Below are 22579 nucleotides of genomic sequence, written 5' to 3'. Positions count from 1 at the left end.
TGCACCCTCAAATGTGTGTGAACCAAGGATTTACAGGACACCAAGGAGTAATCCAAAGATGTAAAAGGGGTTCCCAGTGCTGAGAGCAAACTCTCCCGTGAGCACTTCCCCGTGTGACTCTTTAGACTTTTTTATGTGTACTGGTGTTTTGTTTGCATGTGTGTCTCTACACCACATGTGTTCTTGGTGCCCTCAGAGGTCAGAGGGTGTTGGAGCCTCTGGGACTGGACTTACAGACGGTTGTGAGCCACCATGTGGGTGCTGGGAATTGAACCCAGTTCCTGGGGAAGAGCAGCCAGTGCTCTTAATTGCTGAGTCATCTCTCCAGCTTCTATTTCATTTTTCCACACAGAGGAAATGAAGAGGGCAGGCTTTGGAGGTGAGAGTTACAGGCGGGTGAATCTCTCTCTCTCTCTCTCACACACACACACACACACACACACACAGTCACGAGTCAAAGAAGCCAAACACAAGCCAGAGTGGGAAGCCAACAGATCCCATACACGAAACTCATACACTACTGCAGTACCACACCCTGTCACCTAGCAACATCACAGCCATCAGAACCCATGCCAAGTACTCCACAGTCTCCACTGAATGTCACTCATATTCCTCAGTACATCTCTCTATGCATGACTATATATACTGTGTGGCACCCTTATTATCAAGGACAAAAACAAATCTAGGGTACTCTACACTGACTCGGGACTTGTCATTGACACAATACTGATGGGCGTTTCTGAGGCTGTGACATGTTTTCAGATCTAAGTGCTGGTTCCACAGGTGTGCTCCACCCGGAAAAATCCATCTGCTGCACAACCTAGAATTGTGCACTTTTGTATATGTGTGTCATACTTAAATTCAATATTTTTTCTTTAAAAAGAATAAGCAAAGTCAGGCTATGACGGTACACGCCTTCAATCCCAGCACTCAGGAGGCAGAGGCAGTAAATTCTAGGACAGCCAACGCTACACAAAGAAATCCTGTCTTGAAGGAAAAGCATAATTCACTACCGCATGGAAAGGGAACCAGCTTAATTATCTACCAACAGATGAGCCGACATTAAAAATGTGCTACATTTGACAATAGAATTCTATTCAGCAGTAAAGAAAGATGAGGCTGTAAAGTTGGCGGGGAAAATGGATGGATTTGAACTGTTGTACAAATGGGAGTGATCCAGACTCAGTGAGATTTGTCACATGTTCTCCCTTGCACGTGGATTCTAGATCTCAGTGTTTACATGTATGTGTAGAAGTGGCTGTGGTTAAAAGACTAGGAAACTAGAGACTCTAGAGAGACCAAGACGGGGCGGGGAGTGGGGGCGGGGTGGGGGTGACAACAGGACACACAGAACATAAAATCAGGAGCGAGGTTTCAGAAGAGTGGGGGATACAGGAGGAAGGGGTGGACAGGAGAATCAAAAACAAATTTTATTTCAAATGAAGCCTAATACTTCCTATGCTAATTTAAAGCAATTCATTGGGAGCTGGAAAGACAGCTCTCCAGTTAACAGCATTTGCGCCTCTAGCAGAGGACTTCAGTTCCAATCCAACAGTCACAGGGCGGCGCGAGACTGTAACTCCAGTTCCAGGGGATCTGACACCCTCTTCTGACCTCCACAGGCACCAGGCAAACATGTGGTATACATCCATAAAGGTAGGCAGACACTCATATACACAAAATAAAAATAAAGATTTTAATTAACAAATCTTAAAAGCTAAGCAATGTATGAGTCAATGTTGATTTATAGCCTCCTCCTGTTCGCAGTGCATGCCCTGTCTGGAGACGTCAATCACTGTCATCAAGCAAATTTCACACCATGTGATGTCATGGAAAAGTCTACATAACGTGCTTTCTTAAGAGCATAGGTTACCCCGAGTGTGAGCACAGCCATCTTTCCCAAGCGCTCTCCCGGGTCGCAAGAGACTCGGTACCCTGTCCGAGGCTGAACTCTTCACTGCAAGCGAGGGGAGAGGTCCCTGAAAATATGACTCTGTGTTTATAGCTGAAACAAACGGCCAAAAATGGGTTTTCCAGAAGCAGTGGGGCAGGTGGGGGAGGGGCGGGCTGTCACACTGGGGCAGCCTGCCTACAACATCCCAGAGGGGTCGCTTGTTCCAGCCACCTACTCCGCCGTCCCGCCACGGAAACACCAGATTTAAGCAGGTGTCGGCGCAGTAAAGGGGCCACACGGATGGGAAATGACAGCTGGAGAGAGAGCCCGGGCCACAGACCCAAGTGGTCCCCAGACTTCCGGAGCCTGCTCCTCTTCTCCACACACATACTTAAACATCCATTTGCCTCTGAGAGCGCACACACACCCCATCTATAAAACCTCTCAACAGGAAATTTCTTCCAACCGTAAGTGGTCTCGCCTAAATAAAATACCTTTGACAGACCACTCTGAGCCATTGCGTGGTGCTAAATGAGAAGAAAGAGAATGAGTTCCTTATGCTATAGCAAAGGCTGCTCAGCAGAGTGGAGTCGCACGGCCACACGGGGCTGCCCAGCAGGATAAGAAATAAGTGAGGACGGAGGGATGAAGCGCCTCGACAGACAGAACGGAACTTCAGGGGTACCCCAGCCCCGCCCGGAGGAGGAGAGTGTAGACCACCGGAGGAGGAGGGTGTAGACCATCTAAGTGCTGTGGCCTCCCGCACACACCACCGACTCCGTTCTCTGCTGCCTCGCCTGCGAAACGCACACTCGCTGAAGATGCCTTAAGAAGATTTAGTTTTACTTAAGTGTGAGCACAAGCGTATGGCGTGTTTGTACGGTTGCCCCAGAAGGCCAGAGGAAAGTCGGACCCCTTGGAGCAGGAAGAGCTCTTAACTGCTGGACCATTTCTCCAGTCCCTTGAGGGTGTTTAATTATGGCATGCGCAAAGGATCCAAAAGGCCCACAACAAGGGAGGAGTTCAAGGACAACCGCAGCCACTCTAGAGAGTAAGTGCAAGTACACTTAACGTATCCATCGAGTACACTTAATGTATCCATTACTCACTTAAAGAAAGGATTCCTCATTCTTTGCCCAAAATGAAGTAAAAAAATGAAGAGAAACATTTTACCTGAACATCTCATTAAGCTCAACAAGAATGCCCACCTGCTCTCCCACAACTTCAACCTCCTTGAGGCAGGCAGACACATGTCTCTGCACCCCCCCCACCGCCCCCACCACCCTACCCCCCAGCCTCACCCCACCCCCGCCCGCCAGCCCCACCCCCATCACCCACCACCATGAAGTCCTGCTTCGCTCACCTCAGGGCCAGGGCAATGGAGCCAGCCATGGCCAAGACCTCTTCAAATAAAGTAAAAAGCAAGAGAGGGAGACCCAACATCAACCTCTGGTCCTCACGCAAGCATGTGTGAGTTACCATACCTGAACATACATGTGCACACACATGCACATACAACATACCCAAAAAAAAATATTTAAAGAAAGCAATATATATAAAGAACTTCAAAAGAAGCCAGGCAGGCGGTGGTGGCATACAACTTTAATCCCAGCACTTGGGAGGCAGAGGCAGGTGGATCTCTGTGAGCTCAAAGCCAGCTTGGTCTACAGAATGAGTTCCAGGACAGCCTCCAAAGCAAAACCCTGTCTTGAAAAAAAAAAATCAATCAGGTGCTATACAGATGGCCCAGTGGTTAAAAACACTGGCTGTTCTTCCAGAGGACCCGGGTTCAATTCCCTGCACCCACAAGGCAGCTCACAACTGTCTGTAATTCCAGTTCCAGGGGACCTGACACCCATGGTAAAACACCAAAGCACATAAAATAAACTTAAATTTTAAAATTTAAGAGAGAGAGAGAGAGCAATCAATTGGGCTGGAGAGATGGCCCAGAGCACAGGCTCCTCCTCCAGAAGACGCCGGCAGATCACAGCTGTCTGCAACTCCAGTTCCAGGGGGTCTGACACCCTCATATAGACATACAGGCAGGCAAACGCCAGTGCACAGAAAATAAAATAATACGAGATAAATTTCGAGTTTGAGTAGCATGGCTAAGTCATGACAACTCAGTGGACTGCGAGATGGTTATAGCATCAGGTGGAGAGCACAGCTGCAGCACACGTTCAGGATACAGTGTTGCATGAGAAGAGACTAAATACAAAGGCGCCTCTGTGAAGCTGCAAAGGAGTATAAAGCTAGAAAAGATAAAGATGAGAAAGAAGAGATCAAGGGCAGTCACCATGTTCCTACAGTAGGAATGCAGACAAACGCCTCCCCGCAACGTCCTTAGTGTTCTTACTAAGCAGGTAATTGTCGAAAACATTTTCAAAGAGCAGGCTGACCCCTACGTACGACAAAGTACCTTAGATACCACGTGCCTGTCCAGTGATCCCTGCTGACCCAGGTCCACATACCAGAGGGAAGGGAGCCTGTCAGATCTCAATCTGCACTTGGTTCACTTTCCACACTCAGTAGTCACCTTCATCCCTGCACAACAACGGTCCCCACAGCCCTCTGCCCAGCCTGAGCATGGATCCCGAAGCCATCCTCTGCCTGCTGCGGGATGAGCTCCAGCCGGCGTGAACTCATCCCACCTGAGGCTGGGAGCTCTGCTCCCCCATCTCTACCTGTCCCCAACCCAAATCGCCACTCTCGTGACACCCCATTATTTCCTACCCATTAACTTACTACCCAGGCTTTTCTGCAGCCATCTGCAGACTGTCTTGGGCTTAAGGTCCCAGCATCCATGGTGAAGAAAGTCTGGTCACAGCTGGGTTCAACCCTGAACCAAAGGTATGGAGGTCCCACACCGCCCTTGAGTTTGTTTCCTTTTTTTCTCTTCTTTTCCTTTGTGTGTGTGTGTCTGTGTGTGTGAGTGTGTGTGTGTCTGTGTCTGTATATGTCTGTGTGTGAGTGTGTGTGTGTCTGTGTCTGTATATGTCTGTGTGTGTGTGTCTGTGTGTGTGTGTGTGTTCCCCGCTTCTTCACCTGGTTGCTTGATGATTCTCACACTTGCCCCTCAGATCCACAGGCTGCCTGAAGCAGGCTCTGGCATCTCATTTAGCTAGGCTGTGAGGCTGCTTACCAACAGCCAAGAAAGGACAGTTCATAAATCAGAAGTCAGTCCTAGACAAAAGCTGAGATCACAGAGCAGAAGTGTGACTGGAACCATGGACAACAGATCAGTGACTATGGAGAAAGAAAAGAAAGAAATGAGGTCATCAGCTCTGTAAGGTCAGCAGGGTGGAGGCCTCCGGTTCAAGCCTGGCCTGAAGAGGTCCATGATCCGGACTAATCCTGCCATTTAGATGGGATCACCAGACACTTGTGCTGGCCCACCCCAGCAACCTCTGTGTTCCCAGAGCCTGTCACCATTAATCCCCATGTCTAAGTGGACTGCAAGGTAAGAAACACAATTGAGGAAGTTAAGTTTCTGGAGGCTTCCACCCACACTCAAAAGACACACATATTCCATACTGTGAGTTTTCTGATTATCAAAGTCCCATTTGTTTCAATCTTTATAAAAATATCAAGAAAAAAAATAAGTACCACACTTCAATACTTCAAACACACGATAAAAGTATTTACAGTGCCGGGCGTTGGTGGCGCACGCCTTTAATCCCAGCACTCGGGAGGCAGAGGCAGGCGAATCTCTGTGAGTTCGAGACCAGCCTGGACTACCAAGCAAGTTCCAGGACAGCCTCCAAAGCCACAGAGAAACCCTGTCTCGAAAAACCAAAAAAAAAAAAAAAAAAAAAAAAAAAAAGTATTTACAGTATTTCCCATCTGACACAATAAAGTTGTAGTGATTAAGCATAACTATAATGAGGATAGCAAGCCCTGGTAGAATGTTTCTGGAAGACTCTCCTACGAAAAGGAAAAGAATAAAACGCAAACGAACACACAGCGTACGTGGGAAAAAGGTGACCAAGGGCCATCGACTGTTAACCTGCTAGAGACCAGAGCTTCCCTCACACCAAAGGGGCAAATTCAAAGATAGCTCACTCATGTGTGGCTACAGGCCAGGAGACTAAGAAACTAACTCCTGCCATGTCCTACTGAAGCTGCCATTCAGATTTCCACACAAGGCCTCCTCCAAGCTGGAAAAAACAAAAACATAACTTACTATGGCATTAGTGAGTTACAAATCCTCTCCCACTTCCCAATTAATCAAAGTACTCAAAAGAAGAGTGTTCACTCGGAATGGGTTCAATTCCCAGTGCCACCAAACCCTGGGTGGTGCACACCTATGATCAATCTCAGCACTGACTCAGGAGCTCAAAGCCAGCCTGGGACACTTTGTGAGTTTCAGACTACCCCGTGCGATACTGGTGGTCCACGTCTCAAGAGTGCAAAACAAGAATATGCCAGCCAACATAACCAGCCACAGAATCCAGGCTCCCGGGGGTCTGTGAGTCTCTCTGAATCCAGGCTCCCGGGGGTCTGAGAGTCCCTCTGTTGTGACTGCGGGACTGTGCCCAGAGATCCTGGCAGCGCTGGATCCCTGTACTGAAATGCAGCGAAGAGAGCTAGGTGCTCGATCCAGCAGGCTGTAGTTGCTGAGAGGCCCATAAACTCACCTCTGCCTCGGATGGCAGTCACATTGCTACATCCTGAGCAGTTCAAATTTGGAGACTGCTGGTGAGGAATCGCTACCAATGCTCTCACTCCAATAAGTTCCACGAACTGCTCTGGTATACAAAACAGGCTGTCCGAAGCCTTCAGCATGACAATTCCAAGTCTCTGATATTAAGCCACACTTCTGCAGTCGAACCCCATCTAGCCAGGGCCCCGTCTGTCAAAGTTCTCCCCTGAAGGACACTAGAACTGTAACACAGGCTGCCACAAACCCTTTAAGGCTGCCTGAAGTTGTCCGACACAATTGGTGAGGAACCAGAGCCAAGGCTGCAGGCACATGCAACCCCCAAAATAAAGCAATTAACTGCCAAAGAGGGAAAAAGGAGGGGAAACGACACGGACAAATTTTTTAATCTATTTTTAAATAATTAATTTGCTAAATTGCTTAGTTAAGTGAAAACCATAGTCATGCAGTCTTAATTTTTTTTAAATTACAATGAAATGTGAAAGTTCAATGGTTATGATTGTGGCATTCAAATTACAATTTCTAATCACAAAATTCAAGATGAGATAATTACTCTAATATTCATGAAACTTTTCTGAAATGTCACAGTAGACCTATGAGTGGCACCCAGCACATACGTTTCCCTGAAAATATTTCCAGCGCCCAGTGAACGGCTTATGAAGAGGGATGCTGGGACCAAGTGGGGTAGCATTCCTCCTCCACGGTACCAAGCACGGCACACAGGAAGGCTGACAGCAAACTGTCCGTGACACCGCAGTCTCCTGCAGTGAGGGACCGAGGGAAGTCCGGAACATTAAAAAAAAACTGCCTAATTTTTAAGAACGTCCCACCATTAAAAAAAAAAAAAAGAATGTCACACTCAGGCCAGCCTGATCTACATATTGAGTCTAGGCTAGGCAGGGATACGTATTGAGACTCCACCTAAAATAATTTTTTAAAAAGTAAGAGTGAGCGACTGACTACATAAAGGTTTAAGAAAGCACAGTGCGCCCCTTCCCCGCATAGTTTAAGCGCATGCGCGTTACTGGGGCTTTGGATAACACTCGTGGAGGAGAGGTGGGGCACAAACTGTGGTAGACAGCTCGCATCTGTGAGGCCCAGGGTCCCAGCACAGGAGTACAATGCACGCACACAGGCTCACACACGCACACAGGCATGTGCGCGTGCACACATGCACACACACACTCATGCACACGCCAGCACATGCACACACACACGCTCACACACGCCTTCTGCCTGCCAGACACCTCCTAGGAGAGACAACCAAACACTGCTCCCATGGCCAAATGCCCCCTTGGAAGCAAACCAGCCATGGCTGAAAATCCCTGTCCTGCTGTTACAACAGCCAGGGCTGGAGAGATGGCTCAGTAGTTAAGATCACTTGCTGCTCTTCCAGAGGACCCAAGTTCGATCCCCAGCACCGACTCGGTGGTTCATAACTGTCTGCATGTCCAGTTCCGGGGAATCTGATGCCCTCCTCTTGGCTCAATACACATGGTGTACAGACAGACGTGCAAGCAAAACACTCATACATGTAAATAAATAAATCTAACAGCCAAAAGCCGATCTCAAAGACAGTGTATCTGAGCCGGGCGGTGGTGGCACGCCTTTAATCCCAGCACTCGGGAGGCAGAGGCAGGCAGAGTGCTATATCCACAGAGCCATCTCCCCAGGTGACAAAGGATCTTTTAAAATGAAGTATTGTTCCTTTTAAAGTACGGATTCTGTGCGGTCTTTATTTCATTTCATTATTCTATGTGTGTGAGTGTTTGCCAGAATGAGCTTGCTTCTGCTCACCACATGCTGGCCTGGTACCCTCAGAGGCCACAAGAGGGCATCTGATCCCCTGAACTGTAGTCACAGATGGTTGTGAGCGCCATGTGGGTGCTGGGAACAGGACCAGGGTCTTTGGGAAGAGCGGCCAGTGCTTAACCACTGAGCCACCTCTCTAGCCAGTCAACCAGTATTCTAAAATAAAATGTTCCCTCTGTGTCTTCAGACAACCTTTAACTTAGTCACACAGCAGGATTAAAGGAAAAAACACAAACCCAACGATCCACCCCACTGTGGAGGAACACTCTCAACAGAATTATGACCAAAAAAACATGTTTTTATTTTGGCTTGGTTTTGGGGTTTTAGTTTTTTCAAACAGGGTTTCTCTATATAGCCCTGGCTGTCTCTGGAACTCACTTTGTAGACCACGATGGCCTCGAACTCACAGAGCTCCGCCTGCCTCTGCCTCTGCCTCGAAAGTGCCAGGATTAAAGGTGTGAGCCGCCACCACCCAGCTTTTGTTTTGCTTTGTTTGCTTTTGGAACATGTTTTCGTTGACTGTCAGTCTTGAAAAAGAACGATATGCCAGGTTTATCATCAAGAAAATTAAGCCATCTTTCATAGAACGGAGAAAATATGAAAATCACATCGGACCAAGGGGGGCTCATGACCACACCACACAAAGATGGGCCAGGTCACAGACTCAGCAGAACAAACGAATGAACAAATAAACGATAAAGAATTCTTAAAACCAATTAAAAGACAGAGATCAAGGTGGGGAGTCCGCCAAGGGTCTGAATAGACGTTTCTGAAAGAAAATACATAATTAGCCACGGAACACCAAAGGGATACCCTGCATTATCAACAGAGAAATGCAAATCGAAGCGGGGGGGGAGCCACTTCTCCATCTCCAGACAGGCTTTCATCAACAGGACATAAACCAAGAGCCATCGAGGACACTGAGAAACCAAAATGTCGGACCCTGCTGCTGGCCAGGCAAGCTAGTGCAACCTCTGTCAGAGAGGTGAGCAGGGCCATCGCACGGCCGAGCAGCTCCACTTTTAGGCTTTTATTTACAGGTAAACAAACAGCCACACTGCTGTCACAGCCACAGCAGAAAGGCGGAAGTGGCTTTAATGGCCACCAGTGGAGGGATGCTCAGAACACAACACGCAAGAGGCGGCTCCTCGGCTGACGATAAAGGGTTTGCCACACAAGTGTAAGGACCACCGTTGGCTCCCTGGCACGCACACAGAAGCCCACCTGTGACCGCTGACCTGTAATCCCGGTGCTCCATGGAGAGAAGAGGCAAGACAGGATTCGCCAGGGCAGGCTGGCTAGCCGGACCACCCAAAGCAAGCTCCAGGCTCAGAAGAGACTGAGCCTTGGTTATAAACAAAGGGATAAAAGACACTGTGATGTCCGCCCACCCCTGGGTTCCTCACACACATCCAGGCACAGCGGAATACTCATGAGGCCAGCCGCACACTACAGACACGCATGCACGCACATGCACACACACACAGAGGTGAGACACACATACACAAGCACCAGAAAAACAAAGCTGTACATAGTGGCACTCACTTGCCATCCCAGCGCTAGGGAGGCCGAGGCAACGGTGTCTTGAGCTCAAAGGCAGCCTGGGTCTGTGTTCCTGAAAAGAGAATAGGACCAACCCAGGAGTCCCCAGAGACCACTCCCACTGGAAATCAACACCTCCAGAATATAGCCAATCGCACACATGCCATCCAGGCCAGGTGCCCAGGGGTTGATGAAGAGACCCTGAGCCCAGTGTGACACACACACTTGTAATCCCAGCGCTTGGGAGGTGGAGTCAGGAGGCTCTCAAGGTCAGCCTGGCTACAGAGCAACAATATCTCAAAAAAAAAAGGGGGGGCTGGGAATATAGCACATCACAGAGAAAAGGTTGTAACTTTTGAAGAGAGTCCTGGGAAGGCCAGGCCTGAGATTCCCGCCCACAGACTCTAGAGCCTTCCAATAAGTAGAGGGAGGGCAGGCACAGCCTGCAAGGCAACCACACTTCCCTCAGGGCCACTCACACTCCAGTCCAAACAAGTATATCCCGCCAGGCGTTGGTGGCACACGCCTTTAATGCCAGCACTCCGGAGGCAGAGGCAGGCGGCTCTCTGTGAGTCTACAGAACGAGTTCCAGGACAGCCTCCAAAACAGTACAGAGAAACCCTGTCTCAAAAACAAAAACAAACAAACAAAAAACCAAGCATATCTCCACCTGAAGCTCTCCTCCCCACCACCTCCATCTCCATAGGCCCCAGATCCCCACAGGCAACACTGTGAGGCCGGGCCTCATCTACAGGCCTGCCCTCCACCTCCTGGGCTGCCCTGCCGGGTTTCTGAGCCCATTATCACCTCTGCAGAGCTGGCACAGGAAGTCTGGAGCAGGAAGCAGACTTGATCTGTGTTTACGAGGTTCAGGGCTCCAAGGAAGATGGGAAAGTGTGAGGGGAGGTGGGACAGGCCCCCAGTGGTGGCAGGCTTCACAAAGGCAGCCTGTCTCGGCAGGATATCCTGCCTTCCCGCACGGCCACGGAAGTGGGTTTGGGGCTTTTAAGGAAAAGCAACTGCATGTCATTGTCGGCAGCCTAGTGGTCCTTCTACTCCACATCTATCCCAAGCCAGGTGTGAGTGAGCTCAGACCCAGTGCCCCTGTCTCGCCTCATACAAACGTGTTCCTGCAAGGGACGAAACTAGTTCCAAGACCTCTGCACAGGAAGTGTCCCAAACCAGACTGACCAATAGATAGCTCCATGATACAACCACACCCACACACACCCACACACACACACACACACATTTAAATTTAACTGAAAACAGACATCGGAGGAAACTCACCGTAAATGTGTTGATATTAAAGCTAGGCACTAGCACACCCAGCCAATGCACAGCTTTAATCCCAGCACTCAGAAGGCAGACACAGACAGATCTCTGTTTGAGTCCAGCTTAGTCTACATAGTGATTTCCAAGACAGCCAGGGCTTCAAAGTGAGATTCTGACTCAGAAAGAAGGGAGGCAGGGAGAAACTACAATAACTAATACAATTTGTCCAGGGGTGTGGCTTAATGGTAGAACTCAGTGTATGCAAGGTCTTGGGCTAGAACACAGAACTTCAAAAATAAATAAATAGAATAAAATCACAACACATACTTTAATTAAGGTCATTTAAAACTTAAGAATCTTCCCAGTTACGACAGCACATACCTGAAACCCCAGGATTATGGTGAAAGAATGAATGAGTTCAAAGACATTCTGGTACACTGAGAAACCACAGCTCAGAACAATTATCACAATAATAACTTTGCAAATTGTTCCTAGAATCTTATGCTTAATGTTTTGGGACAATAATTAGCAAAGAGTAATTGAAACTGTGGGAAGTTTTGGGTTTTGTTTTTGCTTTTGCTTTTTGAGACAGGGTTTCTCAATCTTTGGAGGCTGTCCTGGAACTAGCTCTTGAAGACCAGGCTGGTCTCGAACTCACAGAGATCCCCCTGCCTCTGCTGGGGTTAAAGGCGAAACTGTGGAAGTAAAGCTGTAGATAAAGGGCAACGCTAGCCCCTGCATCTTCAATAGCTCCATGCTCCATGGAGGCAGAAAATGAAAAGAATCAATGACAGCTGTTTTGGGGGAAACATTTTATCATACTTAAGCAAACCCCCCCTCCTTGTTTCTACTGCCCAATTTAAAATGCTCCCAACAGAAAACATCAGGCACTTTTCCTGTCATACTTCAGTCTTCCTATGTTTCAAAAATACCCCCCACGTGCCCCACCTCAATCTAAGCCCCGCTTTACAGAAAGAAAGGTTTGTGGCAGGACGGACCCAGCCCCCCAAAGCCCTCGGCCCATTCGGAATCGCAGGCTCTGCTCAGCTGCCTGAGCGTCCTTCCCACAGCTTCCCCACGAATCATCACTCTGTTTAGCCTCCTTCCAAGGCTGACAGCTGACCTACGCTTGTAACCCACCCTCTCACAGGCTGCCAACACAGTACCTACTCCCTACGGCTCAACTTCTACACAGTCAGCGAGCCCAGCCCGCTACTCCACTGCCCTGCATCACAGGGTATGAGCTCTGGGCAACTGGGAGAGAGACTATTCCAGCTAACAGAGGACCTATGAGGTCTTCTAGAAGGGTCTACCAGCCCTGGAGGAATCTCTCGTACTGCCCATACTTTCAGCCCAGGCCCTTGCGAATTGCTTAATGAGGTCCCTGAAGACCAGGGGAACAGAGAAAGCCTTATGCTAGATGGGTGTGGAAGAAGGTTCCAGAGGTTGGAAAGGGTACAGAGGGGGAAGCTGCGCCTAACTATTAATTTCTTGTACACATTTACACTGGAACATTGTTTCCCTTCTTAGTCTGCTCCTTGCTGGAGACCATTTAATGTCTCAGTGCCTCTTTTATTTTTCTTTAATATTCTCAAGTAATTGGTGTAGCCTACAATGATGTTAAAATACTTTTTTTTCAAAAAAAAATTTAAAGCCGAGCATTGGTGGCGCACGCCTTTAATCCCAGCACTGGGGAGGCAGAGGTAGGCGGATCTCTGTGAGTTCGAGACCAGCCTGGTCTACAGAGCCAGTTCCAGGACAGCCTCCAAAACAATACAGAGAAACCCTGTCTCAAAAAAACAAAAAAATAAATAAATAAATACTTTTTTTCTCCTGTGGCCGAGTTACATAAACAAGAATTCTGACAGAGAGAAGGCTTGAGGTAATTAGGATGGGAGAAAAAGACAGCCATGGCCTTGTGGATCTGATTTTACTGAACTTTTACTGAAGGTGAATAAATGCCGGGAAAACAAAAAAGACGAAACAAAAAATTTAAAATATATATATATATATATATATATATGTATGTATTATACACACACCCTCTACCTGTTCCCTCGATTTAGAAAAGCAACTCTGTGTGTGTGTGTGTGTGTGTGTGTGTGTGTGTGTGTGTAGGTGTGTGGGAGAGTGTGTGTAGGTAACCACAAAGTATAGGGTTCTCACCAACCTCAGAAGTTGTGGAGTGAAAAGTTGGGACCAGTACAGCTTTCCCACTTGGCTTAGATGAAGCAGGAGGGGAAAATGTGGACGGCAAGGAGAAGTCTTTGTCCTAGCTTTGGGTGAGCACTGGAGTATAGTTAAACTGTCAGCGAATGAGACTTCCTGACCTGGGTCCCTTTTAAGTCTAGGCCCCCAACTGATTCGATCCCTGAACAACAGCAGGGAGGGATTCTGCATCCCAAGGAGCCACAGAATTCTCTGGGGAGTTCAGAAAGGGCTGGAACCCTTCCTGGGAGTAGAAATTTAGACAGAGTAAACTGACTAATAGGTGTCCAGTAATGCTAACAGTAATGCAACATCACCTGGTGGCTGGGGGCAGCCATTCTCCATTTAGGGTGACAGACTCAGGACCAGGAATTTGGACATCAAGGTTGGGGGTGGAGGGGGCAGAGGGAGTGGTGGGTAGGAACTCCTGCAACCTTTGGGCAGACTGCAAGTCTCGCGCCTGGTTTATGCTTGCTTGCTTTGGCTAGCAAAGGCCTCTGGGGTCTGCATTCAAAGGCTGCAATGTGGTACCTAGCTCAATAATTTGTCCCAACAACCAAACGGGTGTTAAAACAAGAAGAATTTCTTCGATGATGCCATAAAATCTGCCAAGAGTCCTGGGGGGGTTTGTGTGTGTGTTTTTTTTAACTATGTGATCATGACTTGTTCTTTGATTTGCATTTTTTTTTTCTCAACATGAAACTGGTTTCTCATGTTTGCCTAGAGAAAACCTCTGGTGAAGGAGCAGAACAGGAAACTCGAGTCAAAACACACTGACAGGGCTTGGATATGTTCAATGAAACCAATTCTCCCCTTCCACCTTCCCTGCTTAGACAGCCCCCACCCCCAGCCCTCACCCCTACCAGTGTCCTTACTTCCTCTATTCAAAGGTAATTACCTAGCAACTTCACTATTTACCACTCAGTACCTGATTCTTGCAACTCCGTGCAAGAGCCTACTCTAGAATCTAGTTATGGTCCAAACTTTCACAAGACATTAATTTCGCCCCTGCTAGAAGTGTTCCTTCCTCTCTCCAGACAGCCCTTTGTTCCAATGGTCCTTGTTCCCAGCTTTGTAAACCACTGTTGGCGCAACAGCAAAGGTTTCCCATCTTTCCCATGGGTTTTTCCACCTCCAGGTCCCAAGTCTGGACTTCACATAGCCCTGAATAACCAAGAAGAAACAAGTAGAAGACAGCGAAAATTCACACACATAAAAGACACCGCGTGAGATTAGATAAGAATAATTAAATCTAAGACCAAGTAAAACAAGTCTTGTTGGGTTTGAAAAGAGGAGTCCTTGTGCCTGGTACAATGGTAAGGGGATAGAAAGAGGGAAACCCAGAAAATGGAAGGAGAGAGGGAGCTACTCTCTGCGTGTAACAGATTTCCTCTGACAAACTAGCAACATAACCTGGATGTTTCCCGAGCGGTTGTCTCCGGATCATACAATTCATTTCTGCAGTCGGTTCCACACCACCACGGGCCCTCAAGAGGAACCGCATCTCCACTGTGCAGAGGCACAAACTGAGGCTCCGAGAGCTTAGGAAGCTCTGCCAGGAATCACCCAGTTGGTAACCGGTATTCAGCAGGAATTGGAAGCCCGGATTCTTAACGACCTCAGACCCAGGCTCTCAAGCTCTGTTGCAGCTTTCAGAGTACATGCCAAGTCAGCATGCACCGGACGGACACCAGAACCCAGACGCTCTGACACCTGGATGCCGCCCAGCTGCTGCACGGGACCACATGGGTACCACAGAAGCAGACATGGATGGCAGTGTTCCCAAGGGCTCCAGTGCGTCCTTCAAAACCTGTCAGCCACCACGCAGGGAAAAAAAAAACTGATTGGATTCGATCTAAGTCTACCTGATCCTGGAGGATGGCTGGAGGATGCGACTAGAAAGGGTTATGCGTGGCGAGGTCCGCGCCTGGACAGCCCATCTTGACCCGGCTGGGCCAAAGACATCAGCGCCTCTGGGTGCAGAAGACCCGAGTGAGCGGGGCGGGGCGGGGCTGGTGCGAAGGCGCAGAGTCGGGTCTTTTCCCTGAAGCTTGGGGCCTATGACCCGGGGAGGGGGCGTCACCTGAAGACCCACATCAACTTCTGACTCGAAGGGGCAGGCGGCAGTGGCCCGGCCTGACAGCGTACCTCTCGTCCAATGGCGAGGTCTGTAAACAAAAGCGGGCCCCACGCGGGTCGCCAGCCGGGTGTCCAGCCTCACGGTGCACAGGCACGGGAGCAGCAAAGCGGGAGAAGAGGACCAGACCCGGATGGGGTCCGAAGCGCGAACGCAAAGCACAGCCCCACCACCTGGACCAGTCATTGTCTGCCCACACGTAGGATTCTGCTTTAAATGCCCCCTCCCTAGCCCACCGCAGGTCCTTCGCCCTGAGTGCCCGCCTCCACGGCTCTCCCGCGGTGTGCCCGACCCGGAGCGCAGCGCGGATGGCCAAGGTGAACACCCCGCAGCGGCAGCGCGGGCGAAAGGCCAGGCCCGTAGGTGCCCAAGTCGGGGACCGAGACACACACAGAGACGGACCCCGACACACACACACACACACACACACACACCACACACACACACACGCCCTTTCCGAAGTTGATTAAAAATCAGCCGATAAATATATAGAGATGAGGCCGCCACGGGTCAACGCTGACCTCCTGCTGCCAGAAAGATCGAACACCAACGCCTGGACGCTGTCACTCGCGTTCGGCGCCAGCACCTGAGCTCCGCTGGCTCGCCTGGTTCCCGGACGCTCCTTTGCACGACAGAGCTATGCCTTCTCTCCCCAGATCACCACACCTCCCAAGTGAGTGCACGCGAAAACAATACAAGCAAAGCCCGATCTGGGGGAGCTAGGACCCACCGGGAGCCCCAGTGTGCGAGAGATGGTAGCCGGGACGAGCCCGCCACGGGCACCGCGGCTCCAGGCATTCTCATCGCCATCCCTGGCGGAGCCTCTGGCCAGCCGGCCGGCCCCCACCCCCGGTAGGCCCGCGGTACTCACCTGTGACGTTCACCCAGGCCCTCGGTGACCCGGCCCGGCACAATGCGGGGCCGCTGGGCCCCTGGGGGTGCGGGCGCCGAAGCGTTCTCGGCGCTGCAGAGCTGCGCGCACGACACCAGCGGCGCTGCTCAGCCCTCCGGCCCGCTCGCCGTCTGCCAATGGGATCTGTCAGGGCTCCTGGGCCAGCGGCCTCGGGGGCGGGGCCTCGGGAGCCCGTGGGAAACCGAACTCCGATTGGAGCTGCGGACAATCGCTCCGCCTCCGGTCAGCCAATCGGAGGCGGAGAATACAGGAGCGGGGCGTTCGGAGTTGGGCTGGAGAGTGACAACAGGCGCACGCTGGACCCCTGAGCGGCATCCGGCGCCGGGTGGGCCCTGTGGCTGGAGGGATGCTGGCGTTGCGCACTCCCGGATGCCTTCCCACGAGACCCTGGCGGTGCAACCCGGGGAAACCGCCGCAAGGATGGCGAAGAGTGCAGGCGCCGGCCACAGCTAGGGAGCCCTTAACAAAGCAGCTTCGGGAGGGCCGGGTGGCCTCCGCCTTCTCCTCCAATAGGTCCACGAGGCTGCCTGTCACCGTGCATAGGTGGAGGTGGCCAATGACGTGCACGGATGAGCTGGGGTTGGCGCGCGCGCGCGGCTCGGCGGCAGTAGGATTGGTCCGAGGTAAAGGATTTTCCTGCTACCTAAGGCAGAGAGGAGGGGGCGGGGGAGAGAATGGGGAGGGAGGCGAAGAGCCAAAAACCTTGTACCTGCGACACGTGGTCTAGTTTGGGAGGCATGTGGCTGGCTCTAGGGAGACCCAGGAACTTCCTTAGGTGAGAGAAAATCCTAACGCATTCCCACCCGTGGGAGCTGGAGGATGTGGTACAGTAAACAGACGACAGAGAGTCACTGTGATCTTAGGCAAGGATTGGATAAACCAGGACTCACTGGGCTCATGCCCAGAAAGTGAACTTGGGCTTTACGTTCACCTGGACATTGTACAAGACCCTAACGAGGTTTGCACATGCCTCGGGTCTCTGTAAAATCCCAGCAGCTGTTGCAAGCTGCCTTTCTCAAGGTGTTGTGAGCCATAAACAGACCCGCCTAGGTTAGAGCTACTAGCAAAACCACTTCCCGAAACCAGACCGGAGCCTTCCCCCTCACTTGAGAGCTAAGTGGGAAAAGCAGACCCTAGGATTATCTCGTACTGTGGACCAGCCTTGAAGTTGTGTGTAGTGTGGCTCATTGAGGAGGATGGAGTCGGAGGATAATGAGGTGAAGACCAGCCTGGCTACAAATAGAACTGTTTCGAAAAGAAAAGGAAGTTGATGCCTCTCTCCTTCTGCATCCTTCACGCCCCGCCCCCTAACCTGAATATCAAAGGCATCCGCGTGAAGTCCACCTGCCCTACCTCCTGAAGTCAGTCTCCCCTATGCAGAACAGTGTTCTAAACAGGAAGCTCAGCCTGTCAGTTCTGATCCAGTGTTGTATAAGTCCCCTAACACATTCCTCCCAGCAGGGAAGCTCCTTAAGCACAAGGGAAAACAACTCCAAAGGCTTCAGGAAGTCCAGGAAACTGACCAGATTCAATAGGCCCTCCCTGACATAGTAAGCAGTTAGAACTGAGAGTCTCTCTCTGATGACCAAGACTTGAGATGAGACCAGCCCAACCTCCTGGAAGAGGCAGGAGCCAGCCGAGCTGCCTAGGAATTATCTAGACCAACTGAGTCACTAGGAAAAAACACTCTCCATGGAGCTGCCCGAAAGCCATGCAGTGTGCTCCGGGTTCCCAACTTTGTGTCACTGTGCTGGGGTGGGCTTTGGTGATGCGACTGAGTCATTTCTGTTCCTGTAAGTAACCCCAATAAAATTCATTGGTTCACCAAGTTGGGCTTTGGTGGTATCTGTAATTTGGTCTGTCTTGAGATCCCTACCTGGGGGTGAGTAAACGTGTTATTGCCTCTCCCCTGGAAGTTTTGTCACTTAAGACCCAGATACATTCATCTTCCCATCCCTGGACCAGTTGCTACACATTCTTCAAAGCCCAGGTTGGCTGCCTTTACTGAACTGGTGAGCAGGGTGTGCTCAGAAACCCTGGGGAACCTCCCATGCCCAGTGAGAATTAGTTGCCCATCCCTGGTTCTCATGGCCCACCTCCTGTGGGTACTGAGGTTGACACACACACACACACACACACACACACACACACACACGTGCAAGTGTTTCCCACATGAGCAGAGCACCCTGCAAGCCTGCATCTCCCTTCCCTGGGGTACACATCCCAATGCAGAGCGCATGCCTGACATCTTCAGTGTGCTAGATGAATTTAATCCGTAAGTTGTCAAGGAGTTAAAATTGAGTGCTTGTGAAATTTAAGTTATAGGAGAATCTTTGGGATACCAGTTCGCAACGTGACTTGACCACCAGCTTTGATGACACTGTTACAGAAGGTGTTTCCAGTCAAATCTGGGAGACTTTTCCCAAAAGAAATTAGAAAAACCAGCTTTATGTGAGCCAGTACCTGCCTGGGCTTCTCAATGAAGAATTATTCCTTCATGAAGCTGGGGGCTGTGTTATAAACTCCCATCTTGGAAAGGGCCATGTGCACATAGGCATGTGGGTACAATGTATACATCTGGGTATCAGTAGAGAATCTGACTGCAAGGCTGGCACCTGTGGGTTTACCCATGCTTAAAGACAGAAATAATGGAACCAGGCTGCAAGTCTCAAGACCTATCCTGATTGTAACCTAGAACAGGTTACCTTCCTACCTCAGTTTCCTTGTCTGTGTAACTTAAATAATAATAGCATTTGAGGATGAACAATTTCTTTTTTTTTTTCTTTTTGTTTTTTGGTTTTTTGTTTTGGTTTTGGTTTTTTGTTTGTTTGGTTGGTTTTTTTGGTTTGGTTTTTCCAGACAGGGTTTCTCTGTGACTTTGGAGGCTGTCCTGGAACTAGCTCTGTAGACCAGGCTGGTCTTGAACTCACAGAGATCTGCCTGCCTCTGCCTCCCGAGTGCTGGGATTAAAGGCGTGTACCGCCACCTCCACCACCACCACCACCCACCACCATCCGGCTGTTTTGTTTTTCAAGACAGGGTTTTCTCTGTGTGTCCCTGGCTGTCCTGGAACTTGCTCGGTAGACTATGCTGACCTGGAACTCCAAGATCTACCTGCCTCTGCCTCCCAAGTGCTGTCAAAGGCAAAGATGGATAATTTCTATAGCACTGCTTGGAAGAGTAGCTGCCACATAGCATAAAGTAACATTTGCCAGATGGTGTCCTCCACAGGAGAGGTAGGCAGCGGGGCTGTAGATGGCCTTGGTACTTTGAGGTATGCACTTTTCCTGAAGGACAAGAGTCAATCTTCCAGACACTCAGGCTCCACATCTTCAAACTCAACCACAGAGGAGAAATAACCAGGCCTCTGTTTCTTCAGCAATATGGGGTCACAACAATGGAAACATTGACTGTACAAAGTATCGGAAGTAATGTAGAGTTGCCTTAAAGCATAGAGAAGGGTGCTTATGGGTGTATCCATTCCACAAAAGAGACTTGAGCAGCCAAAGACTTGGATACCCAGGGGTCCTAGAACCAACCCCCAGCTCACACCCTGCAGTGTGGTCTCTTTTCCAAACTAGGCCTAAGACTTAATGTCATTGGCCTGCCATGCAAGGAAGGTAACATTGTTGCAGCTGAGCCGCTAAGCTGGTCAGCAGAGTTTAGCAGTGAGACACTCGTTGCCTTACCCAGTCAGGATTCAGGCGACCATGACTACAAGTGAGCAAATGCCTACATTCATCTTAAGCCTCAGTGTCTCCTCTAAACTGGGCATATCATCTAACCCATGGGATGTTGAGAACATTTAAAATGTCACATTGCTGGGCGGGGGTGGTGAATGCCTTTAATCGCAGCACTTGGGAGCTAGAGGCAGGCCTGGTCTCAAGTGAGTTCCAGGACAGCCAGAGCTACACAGAGAAACCCTGTCTTTTTTTTTTTTTTTTTTCTTTGTTGGTTTTACAGGACAGGGTTTCTCTGTATCGTTTTGGAGGCTGATGGTCCAGCCCGGCCTCAAACTCACAGAGATCCGACTGCCTCTGCCTCCCAAGTGTTGGGATTAAAGGTGTGAGCCACCAACTCCAAACTAACAAAACATTTTTTTTTGTTTTTTTTGGTTTTTGGAGACAGGGTTTCTCTGTGGCTTTGGAGGCTGTCCTGGAACTCGCTTGGTAGTCCAGGCTAGTCTCGAACTCACAGAGATCCGCCTGCCTCTGCCTCCCGAGTGCTGGGATTAAAGGCGTGCGCCACCAACGCCCAGCCTAACAAAACATTTTTAATTAAAAATAAATTTCCAGCTGGGCCGTGGTGGCACAGGCCTTCAGTCCCAGCACTCGGGAGACAGAGGCAGGCAGATCTCTGAGTTCGAGGCCAGCCTGGTCTACAAGAGCTAGTTCCAGGACAGCCTCCACAGCCGCAGAGAAACCATGTCTCAAAAAAACCAAAAATAAATAAATCTCCAAAAAGAAAAAAGCAGGTGACAGTTTGAGAAACTGAATGAAGCAACATATGTTCAACACTTTGTCACCCACAGGGGCATGGGCGCTGGAGGAACACCATTTGGGCTCCAGTCTCTCTGTGAGCCTGCTGGTTTTAGCACAGACCTTTGCCTCTCAGAACCTACTACAGCTGACCACAGGAAGCACTGCTCGGAGTCTGGAGGCTGCCACTGGAGTGGACAGAATTAAGTCCGTGGAGCCCTTAGCTCCATTTTTTGACCTCACAAACTTGAGAAGCTACTGTGGGCTTCTGTGCTGTTCCCTGTGTCTGACCTGGACAGTGTGTAGCTGCTTCACACTGTGGGGACAGAACAGGGCATTTTGATTAAAACACAGACAAATGCCATCTGGCAGAATGCTCGGCCATCTTGTCTCCTGAGGACACAGTTGACATCTAAAGAGAACATGGAATTGGCGGTAAAGGAAAAATAAAAAACAGAGTCGTAAACGGCAGGATGAAGGGTTGCTTTAGGGCGGGGGATGAATGCAGAAAAGATTTCTATTGCGTGACCCCAGCTACAAGTCCAAGTCAGCCTCTCCTCCCCCACCACTCAACGTTGGAAGGTTTGCCAGATGCAGCCGGGGGCTGAGTCACACTAAATGCTCTTCTCGTTCCCAAGAGGAGCTCCCCTCCACTCCCAACCTCATGGCTCTGAGTAGGGACAGAAGATAGGCAAGGTCAGCCTAGGGACCGGCCATAAAGACTCCAGAGAGTGATAGGCACCCCTGTCCCACGTGTAAAGCGGATGACACGGCCTAATGCAAATGAGCCTCACCCAAGCACCAAAGACCTGTGGAGAATAGCAAGGCTTACAGTTCAGGAAGTCCGCTTTGTGATGGTCAGCCTTTATGGTCAGCTTAATAGAATCTGGAATCACTCGGAGACACAGAATCTCAATGAGGGTTTATCTGGATCCAGCTGGCCTGTGGGTAAAATGTTTCTGGGAAATTGTCTTGACTGCCTGAATTGATGTGGGGAGACCAGCCAGAGAGAGGGTAGCACCTTCTCCTGGTTTGGGGACTTAGACTGTGGTAGAGTAAGGGAAGCTGGAACTAAAGAGATGGCTCTGTGGCCATCCCACCCCTCCCCAGCCCTCCCCACCCCTCCCCAGCCCTCCCCACTCCTCCCTCTCGGCTCTGGATTTTGTTTGTTTGGTTTTTGTCTTAGTTTGGTTTTTTTCAAGACAGGGTTTCTCTGTGTAGCGCTGTCTGTCCTGGAATTCACTCTGTAGACCAGGCTGGCCTGGAACTCACAGAGACCCGCCTGTCTCTGCCTCCCGAGTGCTGGGATTAAAGGCGGGCGCCACCATGCAGGCCACAGTTTTTAAAAAACCAGAAAGCTAGCCGAGTGCTTAGCATGCACGCATTCATTCTCTCCCCACGCCTGCCTGTGGGTATGATGTGGGGCACGGGGGAACCCCAACACTCAGCCATTGGACGGAGGATGGGAATTCAAGGTCATCCTCCACTAGGCAGGGAGATTGAAGTCAGCCTAGGCCACCTGAGGTTCAGTGCCAAAAATCAAACAAACAAAAAGCCTACTTAGGTAAATAAACAGATGCTTTGGCCATGTGCAGTGCCCCTGTAATCCCAATGTCGTGAAGGCAGAAGGATCAGGAGGTGCCCCCTGGGCTGTGAGGCA

The 22579-nt window shown here is 50.0% G+C and overlaps 1 protein-coding gene across 3 annotated transcripts in view; it reads right to left on the bottom strand.

Moving 5' to 3' along the window:
* Tiam1 (TIAM Rac1 associated GEF 1) overlaps positions 1–16529 on the bottom strand; it is a 340091-nt gene extending 323562 nt beyond the window's left edge. For all 3 annotated transcript variants that reach the window (XM_040750527.1, XM_040750528.1, XM_040750524.1), the window contains exon 1: positions 16400–16529. The gene's annotated coding sequence lies outside the window, so the exon portion shown is untranslated. The remainder of the gene's footprint in view (positions 1–16399) is intronic.
* Positions 16530–22579: the final 6050 nt, after the last annotated feature.

The sequence above is a fragment of the Mesocricetus auratus genome, unplaced genomic scaffold (genome assembly GCF_017639785.1).
Source record: "Mesocricetus auratus isolate SY011 unplaced genomic scaffold, BCM_Maur_2.0 Super-Scaffold_100008, whole genome shotgun sequence".
NCBI lineage: Eukaryota > Metazoa > Chordata > Mammalia > Rodentia > Cricetidae > Mesocricetus > Mesocricetus auratus.
The sequence above is the reverse complement of the archived record's forward strand: the minus strand, read 5'-3'. Positions and strand labels throughout refer to the sequence as shown.